Source organism: Diachasma alloeum, unplaced genomic scaffold, assembly GCF_001412515.2.
Source record: "Diachasma alloeum isolate Michigan unplaced genomic scaffold, Dall2.0 Dall_scaffold_00194, whole genome shotgun sequence".
NCBI lineage: Eukaryota > Metazoa > Arthropoda > Insecta > Hymenoptera > Braconidae > Diachasma > Diachasma alloeum.
Genome location: NW_021680359.1, coordinates 481,573 through 493,162, shown reverse-complemented (window position 1 = coordinate 493,162; position 11,590 = coordinate 481,573).

Genomic DNA, 11,590 nt, shown 5'->3' with positions numbered 1-11,590 from the left:
ACCGAGGCGAAGCCGAGGGGGGGAATTGGGGGCTTGGAAAGGGGTCCAGGGGGATGAAGTCCCCCCTCCCACTTTTTAAAGAAATAAAAACACTGAAGAAATAAAAACATCAAAAGAAAAATAGTATATTTCAGCACGTGTGGGGCAATTTCGTCTTTAACGTGTGTGGGGTTTACAGCATGAGCCGAAGGCGAGTGATGTAACCACACACGTTAAGGACGAAATTTCCCCACAAGTACTGAACAAAATTTTATGTCACGAAGCCTGAAACCGGCTGAATTAGACACGAGACGCGAAGCGTCGAGTGTGTAATCCAGCCGGTTTCAGGCATGAGTGGCATAAAAACACTTATAGAAAATATTTCTAGATAAAGTCTTGAAGTTTAACATTTTCATTAATTGCAAATATTTGCGTATTAACAAGTTCACCCATTCCACGACCTCGCGTTTTCCCATATTTTGCCGTTTGGTAGTAGTGTGCGTGAGCTGGCGTACTACCACTCTGGCGGCCCCCCACTTCTCTTGCACGTAGACGATCGTAGACGTTGGTCGTTCAATGGGTTAAACGATAATAGCAGGTTATTTGTTGATAAAGTCATGAAGCTTTTCTATTTTAACGAAATTATTATATTAGAAAAAATTACTTCTCATTATTTCCCATTTTCCATATTGTTTTGAGGATTTAAGTTATGTTTTCACTTAAGAATTTTTTTTATTTTTTTAAATTTTTCTATTTCATTGGTTTTATCGAAGTAATTCTCGATTTGAGAAACCCCTCCTTTAGCCTGCCTCCCCTCCTTTTTTTTTCTTTTCCTCTCATTTTTATCTGCGGTATCATGGCCGTCTTACATTTAGCTGTGCCCCATTCGAGCTAGGACTGCACGGGAAACCATGTAAAACCCCAGTCGCACAGCCGGCCGATTGTGCAGTGCCCTAATATATCCATCTGTCACACTGACTAGTTGGAGACACAAGGCCGCTACACCGTACCTACCCCGCCCGCAATTGTTGTGCGGGCGAGGTGTTCCTAAGTGGTCACCCATCCAAGTACTAACCCAGCTCAACGCTGCTTAGCTTGGATGTCCTCCGGAGCAACACCTCACCCACCTAACCATTACAGTCGGTCAACTTAAGAATATATTTGACATAGTTTTCACTTCCATTATTTTATTTAATGGAGAATCAACATTTTGGAATCCTTATATCAACTTGTCATCTCAGCACCAAACTTTGGAAATCATTATTCGTAGCGACTTTGAGGTCTATTTTTATTTAACTGTTTGAATAATTCTTCTTCTCATACATCTGTCATCATTGTTCAGCCACCAGAATTTTGTATTAATTCCTGAGAAACTATCAATTACAATTTTTGGGATTTCTCTAAAATAAATAAAATCTTCGATTCAAAATTGTTAATTGGTATCTTGTTATTTTTATGTCTAGTAATATGGAATAAGACAGGCTTGTTCCACTCATCTTGAAACAATCCGACCGTACCATAGTGCGTAAAATATTAAGGTTTAATAGTGATACTACAAAGTCTACAGACAGTCCAATATTACTACTATCGAATCGACTTCATTTAGATGAAGTAATTTCTTGTGAGTCAGAAACCACTCTGCCTATATAAATCGAGTGAAAATACATGGAGAAAAAAATTCCAGAATTTTTCAGGCGAAATTCAGGCAAAAATTACCGTGCCGTCTGGTAAAGTGGGTTCAATTGTCTAGCACCAGAAAAATTCCGGTGCTGCATAGTAAAAATTCCGGTAACGCACAATAAAAGCTTGATCCCTGACTGTTTTCTATTACATGATAAATTTCATTCAATAGTTAAAAATGAGTAAACATTGTCATTCAGCATATCATCCTATTAATTTTATTTTAACCTCTCCTCCATATCCTCTCTCCCATATTAAAAGCGGAATGCGCGGCAAACGTATGTGGAACGTTTGACAGGCCAATGTATATCTACAGCGTTATACACCTCATGAAGCGAAAATAAAGGGCACTTATTTTATTTCTTAACCGTTTTATCACAACACTAATTAATATTTCACTGAATTGATATTATGAAAAACATTAACCTGGGGTTTCAGTAAGGAGATATGTGAGAGAGGAGGCTAGAGGAGGCGACGGAATAAATCATCTGGTCACGTTGAGTCGATGTTCGTGGTTGCGGAGGGGGGACGAAGAGTACCGAAATCTTACGAATGCGCGATCGGGTCCTAGGATTCTGGTAGAGCACCGGAAAAATTTGCCAGTCAGTGTCATAATTTTTCTCGTATTTCTCGTAAAAATTCACTGTCGCTTCGATTTTACCGTGCTGCACAAGAATTTTTCCCCACATTTATCCGAAAAATGACTCGTGCAACAGTACTTTTTCCTACTCTTTGCGGTACATTTGGCCTGGAAAGACCATCTGAACCAACTTTACTGTGCGGGCACGGTAATTTTTCTCGTACATTTCTCTCCGTGTATGAACGTCTCGATTTTCCCAGGTTTAGTAAGAATTCCAGCATGAAATGAAACAGGTACTGCTGACAGAGAATTGAGGGTTATATTCATGAAGTATTTCGGAACTTGATGTACAGTTCACGAGAATCGGAGTCGCCCACGGATTCTATACAATATTTATCTACCAATTTGATATCAGAGATTATCGCGACGGGACTGATAAGTTAACACGAATTATAGTTCCCAAGCGTCAAGCTTCTACAGCTGAGCACTTTTTTTTCACGTATCCTTCACTCTTCAATGTATTTTCTCGCATAAAGCCACAAACAGAAAAAGGCCCCCACTCGACTTTGTGAATAGTAATTCATCCCAACGAATGTAAATTTACCCGGTTCCATAATTTCTACGAAAAATGCATTTCTCGATTCTATTCAACAGAAGGGATTATTGACATTGTGGTTACCATTAAGACTCGTTTCACACGAATCCATAAAGACCCCTTGCAGGGGTATAGAAAACCGCACAAAAGGAGCAACAAGATACGGAGGGGGGCTGAAGTTGGTTGGGGGATGTAGTTGAGCATCATGCTCCTGATAATGCAGGAGAGCTTGTTGTTGGAAGACTACGAAAGTGAGGGAGTGAGAGAGAAAGAGCGAGGGAAGGGCTTTCCTCGGGCCTTCTTAATAATTCGTATGCCTCCACTTGTGTGCCACGTGCCCAAAGGGGAGAGGAGTTGAGTGCACCACCGAATGCAAACAAACTTGAGCTTATATCCTCGGAGGAAAGGAGCTCAGTCAGGGGATGAGGGATACAGGCGTACGTGCACTAGAGTTCCCCGTATGCGGTTGGATCGGAGAGGCACGTAAATTCACGCGATGCCCCCCGATAGCCCGAGCAAACGTACAGGAGTTTTATCGCGCAGAAACATTTACCGCGCTCTGTCTGCGGCATTTGCATGCAAACGCGATCGCCATCCACCCTGCAATTCTTTCTTCCTCTTGTGTTTTTTTTTCCTCCGCTCTTTTCTTCCTTTCAACTGTTGGCGCGTTCTCAAGACTCTGTGCTTGAAAACCCCACGAGGACTGCCTCTACGCCACGAGTACCCCTGGTAGTTTTCATCGTTATAGGGGGCGGCAAAAAAAAGCACACCCATATACCGCCACTAAGATGTGTACGTCAGAGCGGTAACACGGGACAAAATCTCAGTTTCATTGTTCATTTATTACTTTGGCTTTTTTCACTTTTTCTCACTGCGCCGAATGAAGGCTTTGTTATTCACAATTTTATGAGACTTCTCTTTCAGCTTGGGAGTAATTGTTAACCCTCTCATTCCAATAAGATTCTCCGTTTCTCCGTAAGGGTGCATGGTCCCCTCTCTCGTGGCTTAATGGCATTAGAGGGTTAAGCAATCGTTCAAATTGTCATTTCGGTTATCCTCGGAATAAGCGAAAACGCACCCGATATGTGCGCCCGAAAATGTATAACTTTGTACACTTTAAAAAAAGGTTTATAGTTACCAGTCAAAATCTTGAAATCTGAGGTGCAAACAATCCAGAATTCTAGTGAAATTTTCTCTTATTCGAAGACATTTCACGGAAAAAATAATATATCTGAATTGTGTATATCGAGTATATAACATGAATAATGAAGAAGTTGTGCGAGAAATTACATTTCTTTCTTGCACAGAGAATACAATTTTTTTGAAGAGTACAAATCTATGTACAAATCTATGCACGCTTCGCATGCACTGTTAGAAAATGAATGAAATTTCATGGACAGTTGACTATTAATTGTCAGGACAGTGAATTTTCAGGGTTCACTGAAAATTCAGGAAAATTCCAGAATTTTAAGCAGCATAAAGACGAGAATTTCTTAATTTATTTGAATTCCCAATCTAATATTAATATTCAATCCCAAATTACATTCAATTTTTAGTTGAATCTGAACTTCCATGATTTTTTTCCCCTAAATCGTATTCAGTGTCACTGACCTGAAAATTTAAGAATATATTTACCGAAATTTTCTGGTTTTGTATTTATTTTTAGAGAAAATTGGAACTGAAATTTACAGTTCTTTTCTATTCTTCTACTAAATTCTGAGTTTCCAATGACGAAATTCCTTGAAATGTCAGTGGTAACGGAATTCGAAACAAAATTCCAAAAAATGCACTGGAAATTTCAGACCAAAATTTTCAACAGTGGGTTTGGCACAAAAAATCTTTTTTTGATAATTTTTAACAAACGATTTTTTTGGCACAGATAAGACTTGTTTGAGAATTCTGCTAGTTTTCTTTCAGTGTAGAACTCAACGGTTACCGATTCAAGCATTTTGTTCAGTTGAAATAAGTAGGTTTTTGTTAATGAATTTTAGCAATGTTCCCACTGAAATTAAGTACACAGTGTCCTGATCTCAGCACATGGGGAAAATTATTTGGTGAATTTCACTAACTAGTTGTGAAAAAAATAAATTACCAATCAGTTATTGAAATTCAACAACTGGTTGGTAATTCGTTTTTTGTAAAATTTAACAACTAATTAATTAAAATTCAAAAAAAGATTTGTCAATTTCATTCGACAACCATTTGTTAAATTTTCAATAAACGTTCGTCGATTTATTTGATGGATCAAATTTAACAAGAAATTGTGGATTATTGCGAAAATATCTTCTGGGGAAGGCATCGATCGACTGTCAAGATATAAATGATTGCGGAATTGTGTCCAAATGTATATACACCCTCACCATCTACCTTGCAGAAAAAATTGATTGAATTTATTGAATTAGAGGTTCAAGCTGGTTGCTGTTTATATATAACCATACCAAATATTTTTGGCTGAAACTTCCCGTGAACTCATTTGAATTTTTTTTCTGACTGAAATTTCACGTAATTTCATCATTAAGAATTCGAAATTTTATGGAAAAATAACTGAAAAATGTAAATGTCAGTACAATTATTCCGTGAAAATTAATAGAAAGCAGAAACATATTGATACATATAAGTTCTCCATTAATCAAAAATTCAACGTGATTTGATCCTAAATATTCTCGTTTAGATTGAAAGTTAGAATAAGTTGGGAAATCGTTGTCGAATAAAATTGAAAAATTTTTTCTGAATTTTAATTAATTAGTTGTTAAATTTCACCAACTAGTTGGTAATTCATTTTTTCAACAACTAGTTGGTGAAATTGACCAAATAATTTTCTCCGTGCACTATACCTTCCATGGGTTTCTGAAATTCGGTAACTTGGTTCTGGAAACTAGGAACTTTTTTCTGTGTATATACCACGGTTGAAGGAAAAAAAATCACGATCCGTCTGGACGCGTGACGCCATAACGGGGTGTTACCATACCCATAATCGTTGCAGAGCATACTGTTACCCGCGTTTCTCTCTCGTTTTCCCCACCCCCTCTCACTATCGTCTCATTTTTCCGCACATTCGGGGCTTAGAAACGCTCTCCACAAAACGTTTCCGTAACGGTTAATTTCGCGCAGGAGCTTTCTTCACACCGGCACTGCACCCTCCACATCTCCACTGCCATTCCACTCTCTTTATTCGTGAACCACGATGCCTCCTACCCCTATTGGTATAACGATACACCCTTTTCGCCTGGTCATTTTGCAGAGACAGTGCCATTGTTGCAAATGAAAAGTGAAAGTTGCACTGTTCATTATCCCCTGGATGAAGGAAAAAATTCGGAAAATTCCCGAGGTTCTCTCGTTTGAATTCCCCCTTTGGGGCCTCATAAAACACAAAAAATGAGTCTCATTAAGAACAAGAGAAGGAAAGGACGATGTGGTTATGTATGTGTGTACCTCCCGGAGTCGGAAATTCCGGGAGTGTCGTTGGATATGCAGAGCAGCGACGGTCATTTGTAACACTGAGCCGCGCGGATCCGAGAGGGACAGCCGCATACGGAAGGAAGGGAAGAAGCGTCCTCTCTTCACTGTCACCCCATCTCGGGAACGCCGGAGACGCTAAACCAACTCTCCCTTCACTCACCTCCTCCCCGCCACCGCCCCCTCATACTTTCATTCTTCTTCTTCTTCTCCTTCTTCTTGTTCTTCCTCCACCTTTCGCTATGTCTATGTGAGCGCACCAAGGGGGAGAGGGTTACGTCACGCGAGAAAAGCGACGTATCACCCACAGCCAGCCATCATCCGGCCCCACTGGCAAAGCCCTTCCGACACTACGTGACTTGCGATGTTAACTTCCCCGGCAAAGGGGTGGCTGGAAGACGACTGGAAATTTCTTCTCTTAATTCTTCTTTTTATTTTTCTAAAATCTTTTTTTTCTTCTATCCACAGAAGCCTAACGAAACTTTTGAATTGAGTTGAAAATTGAAGTTGATACACACAGAAAATTATTTGGTGAATTTCACCAACTAGTTGTTTAAAAAATGAATTACCAACTAGTTGTTGAAGATAAACAACTAGTTTGTGAAATTTAAAAACTAATTAATTAAAATTCAGAATAGTACATTGTGTTACAACTGCGTAAAGAACCACTTTTTCGTACGCACGCGTAACACATCCTATTTTTTGTGATACCTACCGAGTTCAGTGTTCGGAACCGTAGTGGGGGTAAAGTGTGTGCTTGTGATTGTTGTGTGCACGGTGTGCGTAAAGTTCAAGGTCGTGCGTAAAGTGAATTTCGAGTGCGTAAAGCTTCGCTTCACGCACGACCTCTGAACTTTACGCACATTGTGCGTAAAACAACCACTTTACACACACTAAACGATTTCGAAAAGTGAACTTTCGAGGCAGGTATTACAAAATAGTATATTTCAGCACGTGTGGGGCAATATCGTCTGTAACGTGCGTGCGGTTTACAGCATGAGCCGAAGGCGAGTGATGTAACCACACACGTTAAGGACGAAATTTCCCAACAAGTACTGAACAAAATTTTATGTCACGAAGCCTGAAACCGGCTGAATTAGACACGAGACGCGAAGCGTCGAGTGTGTAATCCAGCCGGTTTCAGGCATGAGTGGCATAAAAGATTTTTCAATTTCATTCAATCAATTTTGGCTACCAAACTAGATGGTGAAGGCATATATACATTTGGAAACAATCCCGCAATCATTTATATCTTCACAATCGATCAATGTTTCCCCTACACTGTTAAAAAATTTTGTCTGAACTTTCCGAGCCAAATTCCGGAAATTTTTATCGTGTTCCAATTCCACTGAAATTTTAGGAAATCTGGTCATTGAAGATTCAGAATCTCGTGGAAAAATTCAACAGATCTGTAAATTTCCGTTCCATTTTTCCCTGAATATGAATAGACAACCAGAAAATTCGGGTAAATATATTCTTGAATTTTCAGGAGAGTCAAACTGAATGCGGTTTAGGGGGAAAAAATGAAAATTCAATGCAATTTGACACTGAATACTGACATTAGATTTAAAATTCACATAAATTAAGGATCTTATGCGTCTTTATGTTGCTTAAAATTCTGGAATTTTACTGAATTTTTAGTGAAACCTGAAATTTTATGATTTTTTTCGCCTTAATTGCATTCATTGTCACCGTCCTGAAAATTGGTAGTCAACTGTTGATGAAATTTAATTTTTTTTCTGACAGTGTAGAAGACATTTTTGCAATAATCTACAATTCCTTGTTAAATTTTATCCATCAAATAAATCGACGAATGTTTATTGAAAATTTAACAAATGGTTGTCGAATAAAATCGAAAGATCTTTTACAACTGGTTGGTAATTCATTTTTTCAACAACTCGTTGGTGAAATTCACCAAATAATAATTTTCCCCGTGCAGTTTGATACAAAGTAGAAGGATATGTCCCCTCGAATAAAATGGGGCCATTTTGCAAAACCCCCGACAGTGGTGGCATGATGGCGAAAAGCCTCGTCCGCTGGCGGGGGGATTGGTAGTTGAGGGGGCGAGAGAACGTTAGTTGGCGGGTCCCGAAGGCGTACGTTAAACCTTGGTGGACTATTACGATAATCCCGTTGGATCCAGTGGTACGGGGAGTGTGCGGGTAACGGGGGTCTGGACTCCTGGGGTCGACGATAGTTTCGACCTGCCTCATTTTCTCCATCGTCCAACTGTACACGAGATGTAGCGCCAAGTTACTGTTACCGAGGGGAGTATTACGTGTATATATGTGGGGACAGAGATGGATCGTAATCTCAATATTTTCTAGGGCTGCAAAATCTGGGAATCAGGCGGGATCACAGAGAGTACTAGGGAGGGTGAAATTCTTAAGCCATTTGCCTTGGTAAAAATGGAAACATGTCACCACCGGGGAAATGTTCCTCTCTCATTATGATCGGTTAGAAAAATTGGAGCATAGCTTATTCACGGATTAAGTAGGTCGATGGGGTCAGGGGTGTGGATAAAATACGGATGAGGGTACACGAGAGAGAAAGAGAAAGAGAGGGAGTGACTGGGTACTAGAAGAGGAGGAGTGAGTTAGTGGTGGCGTGACGATGCTCCGATGGAGTCTATCTTAATCAAAGGGGGTCGGGAACGCGCGACGGTAGTAGATTTTGCCCTTTGAACTTTGACGCCGACGGGGCCAGATCATTCCTGACGACGGGAATGAGGCAGCATCGCTGGATAGCGAGGCATGGGAGAGAGTGACATGAGGTGTGCGGGAAAGGTGGTCGAAGGTATAGGTACAGACGAGACGGCAGAGTGAAGGGATGCCAAGGGATAAGAGGGTTGGGTGGGCTATTGATTTCCCATTAAGCCTAGCACCAACCTTCACTATCCTCTCTTTCTCTCTTCTCAACTCGTCTTCATGATGTCATGGTGGATAGGGTAAAGGCATTCAATTGATCCTCGTAGCACGCATTGGCCATTGTGCCAAAATGAGATGGGGGAGCCCTTTTGGGAATGACCTGAGTTACGAAAAAGATGTCAACTCCTGCGGTGATTCTGCCATCTCCTCACTATTGTCAGACTTATTCTCATCCCACCACTTTTTCCCCCTCGCTCTGAATGCTATTGTTCTCCTACGGTAGAGTGACATATTCGTTATACGGAAGTGAGCCACTCAAAATTCTCATCTCAATGAGCACCATGAGGTGAAGTTGATATTGAAAGCTCCATTAATAACGTAAAATTGCACGATTCTACATGGCGTAACACATGCCCTGGAGGAGTTGGTGTGTTTGGCAGCGTCTACGTACGTTTCACGACATTTCGTTGGAGCGCTCCAAACTCGTCGCTCTCTCGTCTTTCCGCGTTGCACTATATATTCAACAAGGTTGGGAGGGCTTGTACAATATAGCTGTAAGCATGCAACATTTTGCGGGCATCCTCGTGTGGCATCCTCTCTGTACTTGGCTTTTCTTGTTTCGCTTGGAATGCTTTGCCAACTTCCGGGTGAACGTAAGCAAAATACGTACACTTTAGTTGTTAAAAAAATATATGAGAATGAGGAAAAACCTGGATTGTACAATTAGAGGGAATTAATTCTCTAGTATTCATCACTAAATCACTGGTATTATTTTGTTGAGTTTTTAGGTGGAAAGGTTTTCAGGAAGTTGTGTATATTCTGATTTTGTGGAAAAGCGTAGTTTACGGTGAGAGGGCTTCCCGGTGACTTATCAACCCAACTCTAGTGGTCTGCCCTTTCCCCAGGGTTACTGATCTGACGTCTCTACGTTGGGAATAAACTCTAATCTCGGTGAGGAATAGTCTTGTGGCTAGTGTACTTCCTTTTCAATGATAGAGCGCACACACATCCTCTCTGGTTTCCTGATAAAATCCAGTGATTACCCTTGCAGGGTTTCGCAAAAGGCAAAAAAAAACATTCTCCGACTAAATCCAAAAAGCAAGAGAATAAGAAAATCCGGGTCTTTATTAAATAGACTGTTGGTTTTTTGTCAGGAAACTTATTCTCATGTACCTGATGAGAGTGTTGTATAACGTACTCGAATTCACTGGTCTCTGTATGTGTGTATACATTGGGGGGTTGGCAAGAAATCGAGTGACGTGACATGGGACGGATGCGACATCAGATGGCTGGAGTGACGACAACTCGGATAGAACGCCACGGCAGTTGCCTCCGACGAGCTTTGGAGTGTTGGCATAACAAAAAATTGATACATCGCTAGCCATTAGTCGAGGAAAACGGGCATCAAAAAGCGTCATCCAATTGTGAGGGACGTCCTTCACAAGATCCTTCTTCTCCTTTTTTTTTTATTTCTTTTGCCTCATACCGATGCGAATCACTCGCCAAATATTTTTATTCCCCAGAGAGTTTAAATAAAGTCTGATGGCATGACTTTTATCCTCACTTGTAATTCAATCAAATCTATTTATGCATGAGGATATTATGCAGCGAACGAAATATGCCACGTACGCATTGCGCCAGAAGGAGAAATACACCACTGCGTGAGGGAAGGTATGTGACGCGAAAGCCATCGACACCATAATGAAAATAAATTATCCATCGGACGTCCGAAGTTTTTATGGTTGACACCCGAGTTTTATATAGGCAACCGCGGCTATTGCATATATCCACCAAAGTGTCACCGTATAAATACCATGACTCAAAGTCAAGTGGTGATCGTGGCATTTGAGTTAAAAAATTCATCTCTATGTGGGAATGAACGATGTTTTTAAAAACACCGAGTATCGAAGAATCGGTATTTTTCAAAAACATCGATGTTGTGAATCGATTTGTCTAGGCAAAACATGGATTATTAAGAAAATCCATAATTTTGCTTATTAGAAAGGAAACATATTTAAAAACTACTTACTTACGTTTTAATGATAAGTACTGCTGGAGTTGTGATGCCGCGAGAGACTTCACGAGACAATACTTCGGAGTGATGGTCCGGGTCACACTGACCATGGAATCTGTGGTCTCATCTCAGTTTCGAAATACGCAGTATCGACGCTCTCGTGATAACTCCGAGTCAATTCATCTAATATCGGTCTCAAATTTCGCGTGTTTTTTAATGTAAAATCTCAGATTTTGTCTCGGTTTGTCTCGTCTCGGTCTCCTACATATAAAAAACGCGAAATACTGGAAACCGAGATAAAATAACTTGACTGAGAGTCATCACGAGAGGATTCTCCGCAGAGAATCCTATGCAGTATTGACTCGAGTTAATACCGCGTATTTCGAGACTGAAATAAAACAAAAAAAAATCGTGTTCAC